At 48.8% G+C, this 17397-nt stretch overlaps 1 protein-coding gene across 4 annotated transcripts in view; it reads left to right on the top strand.

The window, feature by feature from the left end:
* LOC137307250 (RNA-binding motif, single-stranded-interacting protein 2-like) overlaps positions 1 to 17397 on the top strand; it is a 443828-nt gene that overhangs the window by 90076 nt on the left and 336355 nt on the right. The window lies entirely within an intron of this gene.

Here is a 17397-nt window from a genome sequence, read left to right as displayed (position 1 = left end):
GCTGAGATTATAGTTCCACGGGTGTGCTGGGGGTATAGTTCCACGGGTGTGCTGGGGGTATAGTTCCACGGGTGTGCTGAGATTATAGTTCCACGAGTGTGCTGGGGGTATAGTTCCACGGGTGTGCTGGGGGTATAGTTCCACGGGTGTGCTGGGGGTATAGTTCCACGGGTGTGCTGGGGGTATAGTTCCACGGGTGTGCTGAGGGTATAGTTCCACGGGTGTGCTGAGGGTATAGTTCCACGGGTGTGCTGAGGGGATAGTTCCACGGGTGTGCTGAGGGTATAGTTCCACGGGTGTGCTGAGGGTATAGTTCCACGGGTGTGCTGGGGGTATAGTTCCACGGGTGTGCTGAGGGTATAGTTCCACGGGTGTGCTGGGGGTATAGTTCCACGGGTGTGCTGGGGGTATAGTTCCACGGGTGTGCTGGGGGTATAGTTCCACGAGTGTGCTGGGGGTATAGTTCCACGGGTGTGCTGGGGGTATAGTTCCACGGGTGTGCTGGGGGTATAGTTCCACGGGTGTCCTGGGGGTATAGTTCCACAGGTGTGCTGGGGGTATAGTTCCACGGGTGTGCTGGGGGTATAGTTCCACAGGTGTGCTGGGGGTATAGTTCCACGGGTGTGCTGGGGGTATAGTTCCACGGGTGTGCTGAGGGTATAGTTCCACGGGTGTGCTGAGGGTATAGTTCCACGGGTGTGCTGAGATTATAGTTCCACGGGTGTGCTGAGGGTATAGTTCCACGAGTGTGCTGGGGGTATAGTTCCACGGGTGTGCTGGGGGTATAGTTCCACGGGTGTGCTGAGATTATAGTTCCACGAGTGTGCTGGGGGTATAGTTCCACGTGTATGCTGGGGGTATAGTTCCACGGGTGTGCTGGGGGTATAGTTCCACGGGTGTGCTGAGGGTATAGTTCCACGGGTTTGCTGGGGGTATAGTTCCACGGGTGTGCTCGGGCTATAGTTCCACAGGTGTGCTGGGGGTATAGTTCCACGAGTGTGCTGGGGGTATAGTTCCACGGGTGTGCTGGGGGTATAGTTCCACGGGTGTGCTGAGATTATAGTTCCACGAGTGAGCTGGGGGTATCGTTCCACGGGTGTGCTGGGGGTATAGTTCCACGGGTGTGCTGAGGGTATAGTTCCACGGGTGTGCTGAGATTATAGTTCCACGGGTGTGCTGAGGGTATAGTTCCACGGGTGTGCTGAGATTATAGTTCCACGGGTGTGCTGGGGGTATAGTTCCACGAGTGTGCTGGGGGTATGGTTCCACAGGTGTGCTGAGGGTATAGTTCCACGAGTGTGCTGGGGGTATAGTTCCACGAGTGTGCTGGGGGTATAGTTCCACGGGTGTGCTGGGGGTATGGTTCCACGGGTGTGCTGGGGGTATAGTTCCACGGATGTGCTGAGGGTATAGTTCCACGGGTGTGCTGAGATTATAGTTCCACGGGTGTGCTGAGGGTATAGTTCCACGGGTGTGCTGAGGGTATAGTTCCACGGGTGTGCTGAGATTATAGTTCCACGGGTGTGCTGGGGGTATAGTTCCACGAGTGTGCTGAGGGTATAGTTCCACGGGTGTGCTGAGGGTATAGTTCCACGGGTGTGCTGAGATTATAGTTCCACGGGTGTGCTGGGGGTATAGTTCCACGGGTGTGCTGAGGGTATAGTTCCACGGGTGTGCTGAGATTATAGTTCCACGGGTGTGCTGAGATTATAGTTCCACGGGTGTGCTGAGGGTATAGTTCCACGGGTGTGCTGAGATTATAGTTCCACGAGTGTGCTGGGGGTATAGTTCCACGGGTGTGCTGAGATTATAGTTCCACGGGTGTGCTGGGGGTATAGTTCCACGGGTGTGCTGGGGGTATAGTTCCACGGGTGTGCTGGGGGTATAGTTCCACGAGTGTGCTGAGATTATAGTTCCACGAGTGTGCTGGGGGTATAGTTCCACGGGTGTGCTGAGGGTATAGTTCCACGGGTGTGCTGAGATTATAGTTCCACGAGTGTGCTGAGGGTATAGTTCCACGGGTGTGCTGAGGGTATAGTTCCACGGGTGTGCTGAGATTATAGTTCCACGGGTGTGCTGAGGGTATAGTTCCACGGGTGTGCTGAGGGTATAGTTCCACGGGTGTGCTGAGATTATAGTTCCACGGGTGTGCTGGGGGTATAGTTCCACGGGTGTGCTGAGGGTATAGTTCCACGGGTGTGCTGAGATTATAGTTCCACGGGTGTGCTGGGGGTATAGTTCCACGGGTGTGCTGGGGGCATAGTTCCACGAGTGTGCTGAGATTATAGTTCCACGAGTGTGCTGGGGGTATAGTTCCACGGGTGTGCTGAGGGTATAGTTCCACGGGTGTGCTGAGATTATAGTTCCACGAGTGTGCTGAGGGTATAGTTCCACGGGTGTGCTCAGGGTATAGTTCCACGGGTGTGCTGAGATTATAGTTCCACGGGTGTGCTGGGGGTATAGTTCCACGGGTGTGCTGAGGGTATAGTTCCACGGGTGTGCTGAGATTATAGTTCCACGAGTGTGCTGAGGGTATAGTTCCACGGGTGTGCTGAGGGTATAGTTCCACGGGTGTGCTGAGATTATAGTTCCACGGGTGTGCTGGGGGTATAGTTCCACGGGTGTGCTGAGGGTATAGTTCCACGGGTGTGCTGAGATTATAGTTCCACGAGTGTGCTGAGGGTATAGTTCCACGAGTGTGCTGAGGGTATAGTTCCACGGGTGTGCTGAGGGTATAGTTCCACGGGTGTGCTGAGATTATAGTTCCACGGGTGTGCTGAGGGTATAGTTCCACGGGTGTGCTGAGATTATAGTTCCACGGGTGTGCTGAGGGTATAGTTCCACGGGTGTGCTGAGGGTATAGTTCCACGAGTGTGCTGGGGGTATAGTTCCACGGGTGTGCTGAGATTATAGTTCCACGGGTGTGCTGGGGGTATAGTTCCACGGATGTGCTGAGGGTATAGTTCCACGGATGTGCTGAGGGTATGGTTCCACGGGTGTGATGAGGGTACAGTTCCACGGGTGTGATGAGGGTACAGTTCCACGGGTGTGATGAGGGTATGGTTCCACGGTTGTGCTGCGGGTACAGTTCCACGGGTGTGATGAGGGTACAGTTCCACAGGTGTGCTAAGGGTACAGTTCCACAGGTGTGATGAGGGTACAGTTCCACAGGTGTGCTGAGGGTACAGTTCCACAGGTGTGATGAGGGTACAGTTCCACAGGTGTGATGAGGGTACAGTTCCACAGGTGTGCTGAGGGTACAGTTCCACAGGTGTGATGAGGGTACAGTTCCACAGGTGTGCTAAGGGTACAGTTCCACGGGTGTGCGGAGGGTACAGTTCCACAGGTGTGATGAGGGTACAGTTCCACGGGTGTGCGGAGGGTACAGTTCCACAGGTGTGATGAGGGTACAGTTCCACAGGTGTGATGAGGGTACAGTTCCACAGGTGTGCTGAGGGTACAGTTCCACAGGTGTGCTAAGGGTACAGTTCCACGGGTGTGCGGAGGGTACAGTTCCACAGGTGTGATGAGGGTACAGTTCCACGGGTGTGCGGAGGGTACAGTTCCACAGGTGTGATGAGGGTACAGTTCCACAGGTGTGCTGAGGGTACAGTTCCACAGGTGTGCTGAGGGTACAGTTTCACAGGTGTGATGAGGGTACAGTTCCACAGGTGTGATGAGGGTACAGTTCCACAGGTGTGCTGAGGGTACAGTTCCACAGGTGTGATGAGGGTACAGTTCCACAGGTGTGCTGAGGGTACAGTTCCACAGGTGTGCTGAGGGTACAGTTCCACAGGTGTGCTGAGGGTATAGTTGCACAGGTGTGATGAGGGTACAGTTCCACAGGTGTGCTGAGGGTACAGTTCCACAGGTGTGCTGAGGGTACAGTTCCACAGGTGTGATGAGGGTACAGTTCCACAGGTGTGCTGAGGGTACAGTTCCACAGGTGTGCTGAGGGTACAGTTCCACAGGTGTGCTGAGGGTACAGTTCCACAGGTGTGCTGAGGGTACAGTTCCACAGGTGTGCTGAGGGTACAGTTCCACAGGTGTGCTGAGGGTACAGTTCCACAGGTGTGCTGAGGGTACAGTTGCACAGGTGTGCTGAGGGTACAGTTCCACAGGTGTGCTGAGGGTACAGTTCCACAGGTGTGCTGAGGGTACAGTTCCACAGGTGTGCTGAGGGTACAGTTCCACAGGTGTGCTGAGGGTACAGTTCCACAGGTGTGCTGAGGGTACAGTTCCACAGGTGTGCTGAGGGTACAGTTCCACAGGTGTGCTGAGGGTACAGTTCCACAGGTGTGCTGAGGGTATAGTTGCACCAGCACTGGCTGCCCTCTCGAACCGTAGCCATATGTGAGTCGACGTTGAGTGCAGGACTCCATCACAGCTCAGCCCAGTCCTGACCTCGCCCGTCATCCACACTTGCAGTTTCTAGCAGGACCATTGGCAAGTGACCAGGGACAGGAGTCCAGACTGATTTATTTCCATCCCCTCCCTGGTCCAGAAGCACTGGGCCCAATTCTGCAGCCTCTACTGCTCGCCCAGCTGAAATCAGCGAACTCAACAAAGCTTGGGCTCAAAGCTGGACCTTCTGATCAGTTCCACGTTGACTTTACTAGCTGTCCCATGGCGGGAGGTAGTCTATCTTCTGTGCAAAGACGCGGCTGTGGAAGTTTTCCCAGTCAGACGTGTCCAGCTCTCATCTGTCCAGTCTATTCGGTCTTCCTGTGGAGCCAGGAGGAGCAGGAGTGCTCCCCTGACTCAACAGGTGTCGTGATTTGTGTCCCCCCATTCCCCGTAGCCCACTCCAAACCCCTTTCTGGTCCTGAACTGAGCTCTGGAATTCCCTCCCTCAACCTCTCTCCTCTTTTAAGACGCTCCCTTAAAACCGACCTCTTTGACCAAGCTTTTGATCACCTGTCCTAATGTCTCCTGAGGTGGCTCAGTGTCAAATTTTGTCTGATAACACTCCTGTGAAGCACCTTGGGACGTTTTACTATGTTAAAGGCGCTGTATAAATGCAAGTTGTTGTTGTCGTGATAGTACACCAGTGGCAATATCCCATGAACCTTTGCCTTCCTGTTGTTGTGAATGGAAATGAGGCTTCTGCTACTGACATGTGTGACTGCCATTAATTATTTCTGTCATCGTGTTATGGCCATTACATGTGAATGTAGGGCTGTGCATAAGTAATGTGGATCCACAGTACGCCTGTCAGTGTCTCCAGCACTGTTCTACCTGTTTCATTTAGTGGTGCAAAGAGACATATTATTTCTGGTGCACAGCCAGGGTGCTGCAGTTAGCTTCAATATTCCTGGGCGAGGGAGGGGAAAAATTTCAGCCTGGGGTCCTGATCTTGAGCTCTAACCACTGCTGCAAATTGCTCAGGGTCGATATTGCCTAGCACTGGGCGCAGGGCACGGTCACAGATAGGCCCGAGGCCTGATCAAAATTGGGCCTCATTTAAATTACACCGGCAAGCTGGCCCTTTAACAGGCATTTGGCCCCGAATTTACATATTCATGGGGCCTAACGTCTGTTTTAGGCGTCCGCTGTGCAGATCCCCCTTGAGACACTTTGACAGCTTTCCCAGTACACTGAAGGCCTTCATCCATTCTCCTGTCATTAAACATTAGTCGTGAATTCATGCAGGTGTACTGCGGATTGTGATCCAGGCTGGAATTATAATGATGCTGTTATTCTTGCTGTTTTTCTTAAAATTTGTTTCTTAAAGGGTGCACATCTTTTTTTTAACATCCAACAAAGTTGTCCACTGTCTTTGTCCCTTCTGGATATAAAAGTTCAACAGTCAGAGGGGTCACTGGTAAAATACTGGCAAATCTCCTGTGGCATTGCCCACGAGTTGTTTTGGGCTTTGGAACAGGGTTGTGATGTTTAGCATCTCATCTCTTCTAACCACTGCTTCGCTACTCCCTGTGGAGAAAGTGCTCCAAATAGGCCCAAAGGTCAGTCAGAGTTTAATCGCTGCGTGATGAGGGAACTTTGTAGATTGGCAGTTGCTTGTAAATTTCCAGATCCAGGTCATAGAGAAAACAGCACGTTCTTAAGGACAGGAATATTCTACCATGGGAAACACAATTAGGTAGATGTTCCAAATTGCCGCCTGGGTTCGATTTTCACTCCCATTGAAGTGTATCCATCCATAATCTGCGCTGTCTTTAATATTATAAAAAACAGTACATCTAACGCACATTTTCTGTCTGTCACATTATTCTGCCACCCTCAAATTTCTGCATCACATTTCAAAAAAGAAACAAGTACAAATAAACAAAGGAGCACTCCACAACACAAATTATTAGAGCGAGCATATCTGCAACCACTTAATTGACCTTTGCATGAACTCACCCAGTGTCCAGAAAACCTCTGCATCAAAGAAATGGACTGCCGCACCCTAACTATCAGAAACCAAGTTTTTTTTTAATAAATGATAACCACATGGACCTGTGTAAATTGTAGGACAGTAATCGAATCAAGGCGTTCTCTCACTGTTTATGTTGCCATTTTAACTCCTCGTAATTCACTGAGAATTAGCCATTATGTTCCGTATTACACTTAAGTATAGGTGATGTATTTTAAATGCCCTGGCTCCTCCATTCCCCGATGGACATGTCGTCTAAAAATCGCTTGCTGTTGTTTGAGTCTCAAAGTGCAATCACAAACGTTCAATCCACTAATAGCTTAAGTGCAGTCTCCAGCAAAATCTATTCTGGAACATAAGGACCTTGAGCTAATTAAAGAATATAGCCATCGCCTCATGCTTTAACCATCTCTCTGTCCACTTTCCTAAAAGCCTAGATGCACTCAGAACCACGTACAGCCTTATATTAAAATGCTAATGGAACAGTGCTTCTGTCAGCTCCTGTTCCTGCTGTGTACTGCTTCTATATCCTTCCTCTCAAACCTTGCCTTTGGGACTTGGACTCTCGTTCATTGTATTTGGGAGTTCAGTGTTCCACGTAAGCCCCATTGAGTATTACAGACTTACCCTCAGTCCCTATCTTTGGGTATTACAGACTTATCCTCAGTGCCCATCTTTGGGTTTCACAGACCTGCCCTCAGTGCCCGTCTTTGGGTATTACAGACCTGCCCTCAGTCCCTGTCTTTGGGTATTACAGACCCCCTGCCCGCAGTGCCCATCTTTGGGTATTACAGACCTGCCCTCCGTGCCCATCTTTGGGTATTGCAGACCTGCCCTCAGTCCCTGTCTTTGGGTATTACAGACCCCATGCCGTCAGTGCCCATCTTTGGGTATTACAGACCTGTCCTCAGTGCCCATCTTTGGGTATTACAGACCCCCTGCCCTCAGTGTCCATCTTTGGGTATTACAGACCCCCTGCCCTCAGTGCCCATCTTTGGGTATTACAGACCCCCTGCCCTTAGTGTCCATCTTTGGGTATTACAGACCCCCTGCCCTCAGTGCCCATCTTTGGGTATTACAGACCCCCTGCCCTCAGTGCCCATCTTTGGGTATTACAGACCCCCTGCCCTCAGTGCCCATCTTTGGGTTTTACAGACCCCCTGCCCGCAGTGCCCATCTTTGGGTATTACAGACCTGCCCTCAGTGCCCATCTTTGGGTATTGCAGACCTGCCCTCAGTCCCTGTCTTTGGGTATTACAGACCCCATGCCGTCAGTGCCCATCTTTGGGTATTACAGACCTGTCCTCAGTGCCCATCTTTGGGTATTACAGACCCCCTGCCCTCAGTGCCCATCTTTGGGTTTTACAGACCTCCTGCCCTCAGTGCCCATCTTTGGGTATTACAAACTTATCCTCAGTGCCCGTCTTTGGGTATTACAGACTTGCCCTCAGTGCCCATCTTTGGGTATTACAGACCTGCCCTCAGTGCCCATCTTTGGGTATTACAGATCTCCCCTCAGTGCCCATCTTTGGATATTACAGATCTCCCCTCAGTGCCCTTCTTTGGGTATTACAGACCTGCCCTCAGTGCCCATCTTTGGGTATTACAGATCTCCCCTCAGTGCCCATCTTTGGATATTACAGATCTCCCCTCAGTGCCCGTCTTTGGGTATTAAAGACCTGCCCTCAGTGCCCATCTTTGGATATTACAGACCTGCCCTCAGTGCCCGTCTTTGGGTATTAAAGGCCTGCCCTCAGTGCCCATCTTTGGATATTACAGACCTGCCCTCAGTGCCCATCTTTGGATATTACAGACCTGCCCTCAGTGCCCGTCTTTGGGTATTAAAGGCCTGCCCTCAGTGCCCATCTTTGGATATTACAGACCTGCCCTCAGTGCCCATCTTTGGATATTACAGACCTGCCCTCAGTGCCCATCTTTGGATATTACAGACCTGCCCTCAGTGCCCGTCTTTGGGTATTACAGCTCCACACTCAATCCTGGCCCATGGGAATTGCAGACCTACTCTCAATCGCTGTCATTTCGACTTGCAGCCCTTATTCTTTGTCCTTGTTTTGAGAGTTTATAGTTACCTGTAGTTGTTGCCTTTAGAGCTGGCAGCCACATTCTTGATTGCTACCTTTGAGACTTGATTGAGCTCCAAAGTGAAAGGTTTATTGGGAACTCAGCTGCAGGGTGAATGTCTGATTTTCGGCAATGTTTCCATCTGCTGAGGGCAGCACCAGCCTGTCCCCCTCATTCTGATAGCATGCCAACACTCACTGCTTAGGATCACACATGAAGATACTGGAGCCTGGGCTGTGGCACCCACAGAAAGGAGAAGACTGAGGGGTGACCTGATAGAGGTCTTTAAAATTATGAAGGGGTTCGATAGGGTAGACGTAGAGAAAATGTTTCCACTTGAGGGGGAGACCAGAACTAGGGGCCATAAATATAAGATAGTCACTAATAAATCCAATAGGGAATTCAGGAGAAACTTCTTTACTCAGAGAGTGGTTAGAATATGGAACTCGCTACCACGTGGAGTGGTTGAGGCGAATAGTGTAGATGTATTTAAGGGGAACCTAGATAAGCATTTGAGAGAGAAAGGAATAGAAGGATATTTTGATGGCGTTAGATGAAGTAGGGAGGGAGGAGGCTCGTGTGGAGCATAAACACCGGCATAGACCAGTTGAACCTAATGGCCTGTTTCTGTGCTGTAAAATCCTATGTAATTCTATACAAGTGCAATTTATCAGAATGTTGAGGTAATAAAGACCACTAACCTTGTTCCATTGAGCAACAAGAGGAATGCTTCCAACTGAGCACTAATGGGCAGTTTCTATTCGCTCTCCCTCCCTACTACCCCCAAATGGACTCTTACGAGGTGCCTGGGCTGAGTGCCTGACTAAAAGCTGCTGCAAATATGCGAAGCTCCAATGACTCATTTGAGGGATAGCTGAGTCTAATTTGAGGCATGGGCTTGCCTCTTTGAGGGAGGAGCCAGCACTCTGAATGAAATGCTGTGCTCTTGTCGACCACCTAGCTGTGCTGCTCTTAGGTAATCTGGAGAGATTATACAGAAGTCTCCCATCAGCGCCGTAAAGCCTATTTTATATCTACTTGAAAAGGAGAAATTTACAGGGCTGCAGGGAAAGAGCGGGGGGAGTGGGACTAAATTGGATGGTTCTTTCAAAGAACCGACACAGGCACGATGGGCCGAATGACCTCCTTCTGTGCCATAAGATTCTGTGTGGGTGAAATTAGGTCAGAGTTCAGGCCTCTATACAAGGCCTGTTCAAGGTTGAGGGATGCCAGGGTGATGACCAGAGGCCAATTTGAGCGGCTGTTCCTTAAAGTAAATGAGCGTTGGCAAGTCTTCTAACAGAATTCATCACAACTAAGGTTGGCACATTTGAGTGTCAGGGAGGCCCAGCAGTCAAACTTGGCAGTTTGGAATGTGAATTGAATGCTCCGACTGCTGGACTAACTGGACTATATTACACCAGTGTGAAAATATGTTAGCAGACATGTACGGTGTATATATACAAGTTAGAGTCACCATCTTCATGCTGGGAAGGGAGAGCATCAGACCAACCTTGACTGCGGCAGTGAGGGCACAAGTTATTTGATTCTTAATGTGTTTCAGTGTGGCGTGCGTAATTAAGTTCTGGTTTTTGGCAAAGGTTTGCTGAACACTTTAATTTTCCTCCCCTTTTCATCCTCCTCCTTTGAAGGCACTGATTCTTGCTCTGAGTTGCTTGCTGCCATCTGGTACATTGTTAAAGTGGGCATTGTTTGTGCGTAAGCCTAAGACAGTGAATGCCAAGGGGCTATTTGACCAGGGGAGGGGGGATTACAGTCAAGCCAAATCCTGTACGTACACACACACACACACACACACACACACACACACACTTAGATCGGCAAACTTAGCATGCATCAGAGATCAGAACCGTTCTGGCTGTACGCTTTAGTAGAGCTCTCCCATGGCGCATTTACCCACTGAGTCATTGGGGGAGCTTATGATCAAATACTTTTTAATGAAGAGAATGGCCCCTTTAAGAGAAGCTTCATTTAAATATTTTTGAGGCCAGGCTTCAATTTTATCACACTAAATGGAAGCTGCTTCAAAATGACTCGAAACATAATGGGGCTGGATCCAGGGAAAGAAATCCATTCAATTTTGCCAAAACAACACTGAATTGAACCAGATTACAATGGTCTCAGGGGGAACAGTGTAATTAAAAAGATCGAGGCATGAAAATCAAATAGAACAGAGGATCGATGGAGAACCAATTTGACTTGTTAGCAGGACTGATCTTGAAGGAGCATGACCGTCCGTTCGGGGAGGTGACTGATTTTGCTGCCAGCTGAGAGTAGGTAAAGCTGTTATCAGTATCCATCACCGCCTCTTCGACAACAGTGCTAAGTATCTCCCATACTCCCCCTCCCCAATATGTTCCCGCGCCCCATGGTGGGGTAGTGGTCCACTCAGTGGGTGCTCGTGGTCAGTGCAACTTACTGGCCAGCCTGCCAGCAGGCGTACTTGAATGATACAGGGACAGGTCCTCTTCCAAAGGGTGCCTATCCCCCTCCCTGGTGCAGACGATCTGGCTGAAACCGCCAGAATGCTGACTGAATTCTGAAGGGCACGTTTATGCCGCCAGCACTGGTTTGAGCCTGCTGCCAGCTGTGAGTTATGTGCAGTCGCCGTTTGACGTTTAAATGGCTAAAAATTACGTTTAAAAAGCGTTTGGAACTTTTTTAAACTCTGTGACAACAACAACTTATGTTCAGAGAGAAAGAAAGAACTTGCATTTATATAGCACCTTTCACGACCTTAGGACATCCAAAAGCACACCACAACCAATGAAGTACTTTTGAAGTATAGTCACTGTTGTAATGTAGGAAACATGGCAGCCAATTTACGCACAGCAAGGTCCCACAAACAGCAGTGTGATAATGACCAGATCATCTGTTTTAGTGTTGTTGAGGGATAAATGTTGGCCAGAACTCCCTTGTTCTTCTTTGAATAGTGCCATGGGATCTCTCACATCCACCTGAGAGAACAGACAGGACCTCGGTTTAACATCTCATCTGAGGACAGCACCTCCGACAGTGCAGCACTCCCTCAGTGCTGCACTGGGAGTGTCAGTCTGGATTATGGGCTCAAGTTCTGGAGTGGGAGTCAAACCCACGACCTTCTGACTCAGAGATGAGAGAGCAAACCATGAGCTGAATTGACACCACATTGTACCGCTCACATGAAGAAAACACCTGGAGCACTTAACAAGGTGGAGATGGGCACAGAGCAGGAACGGGGCAAAGAGACCAAAGACACAGTCAAAGAGATGGGCTTTAGCGGGAGGCTTTGAACAACAGGGAGGAAGTTGGCATGGTAAAGTGGTTCTGGGAGAGAAGGTCAGAGGGCAACAACGCAGTGACCGAAAGAACAGACCGGCAGCCAGCGTGAGGTTGAATGAAGTAATGGCCGACTAGCTTCTTGAGGTGGTCTCATATCACTTGGTAAAATGAGAAGCATTCATTCGGGCACTTCACACCCGAGATATCCAACACATTGTGCTTCAGTGATTGATGCAAAGCGGCCTATATATGAGAAGCCATTGGAAACGGTCCTGTGATCAGGGGATTCCAGTGCTGGAGCACTGTAGTAACTGGGTCAGCAATAACGCTGTCATCACAGGGTTTGACAAACGCAGTCTTCATCTTCAGCTTCTTTAGTCTGTAAAGATCACAAGCATCTTACTTAAGGATTTGAATCCCTGGTGTGTGAGCTGGAATGTGTTGATGACAGCGTGCCTTTAATCAGGCCTTTAACATGAGTACTGCTGTGTAGCCTCTTTGTATTGGACGCAGAGATGCTGTGCTGCTTTGTATGGCAGATTGAATGCTGTGAACAGAAAGACCGTGCAATGTGAATGCTCATTAAAATTTACTGTGACATTTTGCCCTTCTGAATGACACTGGTTGCTGAATCTGCTCTTTTAACAGGGCCCACATCTGTGTAATGCCGCAGATAAGCAAACGATGGGCGTGCTCCCACAGTTCCAGGCTATCCCCCAATACTTCCCCACAAGTGGCCAATATTCGTGTGCGAGGGTCAGCAGGCTGCTCGACTGCAGTGGGCATCACAGCTGAGCCCAATCATCCGACACTCACGCCTGCACACTTTCAGCAGGGCTTGCTGAACGGCATTCGGGATCAGGGAGTCTGGCGGATGTCCCTAACCCAGGAAGTTAGCTTGGGCTCAGTGGGTCGCACTCTTGCTTCCAAATCGGAAGGTTGTGGGTTTGAGCCCCACTCCAGAGACTTGAGGCCACAGTCTAGGCCCTCAAAACTGAGGGAGCGCTGCGCTGTCGGGGGTGCCGTCTTTTGGATGAGACGTTAAACCGAGGCCCCGTCTGCCTTCTGGGGTGGATGTAAAACACCCCATTGTGCTCGTCAAAGAAGAGCAGGGGAGATATCATGGCCAACACATCCCTCAACCAACATCACTATAACAGGCGACCTGGTCACTCAGCTCACTGCTGTTTGTGGGACCTTACTGCAAATTGCCTGCTGTGTTTGCATACATAGCAAAATATAGCATTTAATGTCATGTAATCCTCCCACAGGGAGGGGTTACATTGGTGGGGTTTGTGTGTGGTGCCACACATTTATTGTATGATCTGTAGTTGGCCTCGTGCTTATTACTAAATGTGGTGGTTATGAGGGTTAACCTTTCCTCATTCCGCCTCTGCTATCATTTCATTTAAAAAAACATTTTTATTCAGTTCATTGCATATAACTTAAGTTTTCATGTATACTGCGCACTTTTTTTGTTTCGTATCTGATACGAGAGCACCTTGAAACAAAATCTTAACAGTTTAATAGTTTCCATACTTTTCACGCTATGTTCTCGGTGTTTACAGGAAAATCAATAAAGAAAATGCAGATTTGAATCACTGTCCACAGGGAATATCCGACAATGATCTGGGAATACGGAATCCATGCAAAAATGTATTTGTGTAACTGGAATTTGCAGCCGAAACTTTTCATGTAATGTGAATCAATGGGCAAACTGTTCTTCATTATTAGTCACTCAGCAGTTCTTCAGTTCAAAGAGCATTCCTTCATAAATGGGCTCCCAGACACTAAAATCATTATGTTCGAGCTTTGAAAGCAAATCTTCGCCGTAATTCAGAATCGCTGCCCCCTTGATACAACTACATGGTTCTGGTACGACACTTAAGCGAGAATCACAGAGCACCTCCAAGCCTTACCTCAGCACGTTTTAGGGTTGCCAACTCTGGTTGAACATATTCCTGGAGGTTTCATCACATGCCTCCAACTGCCCCACTCGGTAAAATAGCCTTTTTTCTCCCTCTATCTCCAATATTTTTATAACTAATAAACAAAAGTGTTCAAAGAAAAAGGGGGGGAAAACACTTCTTTTAATGCTATGATTTTTCTCCCAGGTTTTGCTCGCAGCAGTGGCCGGCAGATTAATCTTCAATTCCTGGAGACTCCAGGACAATCCTAGCGGGTTGGCAACCCTAGCAGGCCTGCCATTTTAAGCTGGGATTTCTAAACATGCCCACTTGTGCAGCGTCATCATATCTGTGCTGTCGATGCAGTTCCAACTAAACAATGTGTTGCAGCCATTGCGTTGCCTCCAGTTTGCATTGGGAGCAGGTAAAGACTTGGGAGAATGGTGGGAGAATTAATTCAAGGACTATATTGCGGAGGAAGGAGGGAAGGGTCAGCTGGATATACGACATGTGCGAAAAGCCATCACCATGTAAAAGAGTCTCAGAACCAAACTACCGAGAGATCTAGACATGTAGAGCGGTGGGGGAGTTCAGAATAAGAGGGCATAACCTTAAAATTAGAGCTTGGCCGTTCAGGGGTGATGTCAGGAAGCACTTCTTCACACAAAGGGGAGTGGAAATCTGGAACTCTCTCCCCCAAAAAGTTGTTGAGGCTGGGGGTCAATTGAAAATTTCAAAATTGAGATTGATAGATTTTTGTTGGGTAAGGGTATTAAGGGTGATGGAACCAAGGCAGGTAAATGGAGTTAAGATACAGATTAGCCATGATCTAATTGAATGGTGGAACAGCTCGAGGGGCTGAATGGCCTCCTCCTGTGCTGATGAGTTTCTGTTTGCCCAGTACGGAGTGCACACCCTCTCCCCGAGTTCCATTAATGAGGCAGACTGACTGGCCAATCATCAACACTGGACCTGAAGGACTGGTTAAGATATCGGATCAGTGAGGGTTGACTTGGTTGCGAACTTCCATTGCCAGGCGTGTAATCTCGTGTGCGTTTTAGCAGCATCAAAGGGGATGCTCTCATTAAGAGGAACTGAGTCCCTCTCCAGATAGGTGAAGGACACGCCCATGTATCTGCTGGGTGATGGCCATGAAAGCTCAGCTGGACAAAGCAGCACATCACAGCAAAAGGAGAGTTGTCATGGCTGACCAGTTGGGTTCAAGTCACTGAATTTAATAGCCTACTGAAAGATTCTGTAGCCCAAGTCAAAGGATTGTACAAGCTTCGTCCATGAAGTTCTCCCTGGCAAAACATGACTTGAAACATTTGTTTCACATGGAGATTGAAGGGACAACAATGCCGACCTCAAAAGTTCTGAAAAACACGAGCAGCCATGGTACAGTGGCACGCCCTAGTGGGGCTACAACAAACCGAGGTAGGATGCAACTCGGTGCTCTTGACTGTCAGCGTGGCACGGCATGGCATGGCACGGTACAGTGGGCTAGCAAGTGAAAGTCAGGATCTTCCACCACAGGGAGGTGTGGAAATTCAGAGGGATACCCGTGCTAAGCTACTCTGGTAGCCAGTGCTAAACTGACATGAGACATTAAACCGAGGCCCCGTCTGCCTTCTCAAGTGAACGGAAAAGATCCCACGTCACTATTTCGAAGAAGAGCAGGGCAGTTCTCCTCGGTGCCCTGGCCAATATTTATCACTCAACCAAATATTGGTTGAGTGATAAATATTGGCCAGGGCACCGAGGAGAACTCTGGTCATCATCTTATTGTTGTTGGTGGGACCTTGCTGTGCGCAAATTGGCTGCCGCATTTGCTACATTACAACAGTGACAACTTCAAAAGTACTTCATTGGCTGTGAAGCGCTTTGGGATGTCCTGAGCATGTGAAAGGCGCTATATAAATGCAAGCTCTTTCTTTCATTAGTAGAAGCCTGGGAGCTGATCACACACCATTATTTTGGTTGGGGAAGATGTATGTCCTGAGGAGAGCAAGGGAAGAAAATAATTTCAAACTAGGCAGCCTACCATGTTAACACCTGGACATTAACAGATGAACTATTAGTTTGGTTGCCTCAGGCTACCGTGTTAGTCTGCGTGGTGCAATAGAGCTGTGTGGGCTGGATGTTTTATGTAGGATCCATGTATACAGTAATAGGCTATAGGGATCAAGCATATTTTGTACGCTGCTGAGGAACATGTTCTATCGCCTTAGGGTGCATTCATTAAAGGGGACCTCTCTGTGAGTGAAGAAGTTAAATTTGGTCTGGCATCACAAAGGGGGGATGTTATGTCGATAGGATTTCTGATAGCTGTTCAACACATCCAGACCAACAAAAGGTTCCTGTCTGTTTGATTGAGTAACTGGCTCGACCCCTGTGAACAGCCTCCACAGGGACACAGCTGGCGTTTCATGTGGGAATGAAAGCGGAAGAATGTGAGGAATGTCAGCTCCAGCCCTAACCAGGTGTTTATAGTAGACATCACCCAGCTGAACGCAGGGATAAGTGACAGCAGCTATTGACGGCTTAAGAAGATAGGCGTCTTATTAACTCAGGCAGGGGCAGCAAGAGCTTATCGGGGACTTGGACAATGAGCTTGCTCTCGGAAGCTGGACAAATGAATCTTTACTTTGCCGTCAAGAGACTTAAGGGAGTGGAGGGCATGAATAATGGATCTGTGCAATCCTTCGGTCTTAAACCAAAATTGGACATTTCTACTGGGTATGAATCTCTGTCCAGTGGATCTTGTACGATACCTTCAGCGTGCCATTGAGCTTTTGATGATTGCAGTCTGGTACCTCCACATTGCTGCTGTACTGTATTATAAAGGAGTCTGTTTTTCTCCCTGCCGTAAGACCAAAAGTGTCGCACATGGCAAATGTAAGAAGCAAACTCCAGTGGTGCAGGATGCACTGGTTGCCATTTTTAGAAACATTAGGGACAGGAGGAGGCCATTCAGCCCCTCAAGCCTGTTCTGCCATTCACTCAGATCATGGCTGATCTGTATTTCAACTCCATTTACCCGCCTTTGCTCCCTTGATAACCTTACCTAATAAAAACCTATCGCTCTCAGTCTTGAAAGCTCCAACTGACCCCCAGCATCCACAGTCTTTTGGGGGAGGGAGTTCCAGATTTCTCCTACCCTTTGTGTGAAGAAGTGCTTCCTGATTTCCCTCCTGAATGGCCTAGTTCTAATTTTAAGATTATGCCCCTTTGTTCTGGATTCTCCCACCAGAGGAAATAGTTTCGTTTCTCTCTATCTACCCTGTCGAATCCCTTTATCATTGTAAACACCTCAATTAGATAACCCCTCAACCTTATAAACCGTTAAAGTTTGTGCAACCGAGCCTCATAATTTAACCCTCTACAGAAAAAACTATCTACCCCCTTGACTGTTGATAAGGATTGCTAGGCCAGTGCCCTAACCACTAGCCTGCTGTACCCCTGCTCCTCCTCTTCCTCCTCCAAAGTATCTAACACTGACAGACATCATACTGGAGCTCCACTGACTCCCTCTGCTGCTTTCGATGGCAGAGATGAACATGATGTGGCAACGACGCAAATCCTGAGCAAACTTACACATTGCCCATTGATACCTGCTCAACAAGCAGAAAAAAAATGATTACCAGCTCTGTGCATTTATGTACATTGGAAAGATTTGGTTCGAGAGGGTGGGGATAAAGTTAGTACCTGCTCAATTAATGTTGGATCATAAAATACCTCGCCCTT

Source organism: Heptranchias perlo, chromosome X (assembly GCF_035084215.1).
Source record: "Heptranchias perlo isolate sHepPer1 chromosome X, sHepPer1.hap1, whole genome shotgun sequence".
NCBI classification, from domain to species: Eukaryota; Metazoa; Chordata; class Chondrichthyes; order Hexanchiformes; family Hexanchidae; genus Heptranchias; species Heptranchias perlo.
This window is presented reverse-complemented; position numbering and strand designations above follow the sequence as displayed.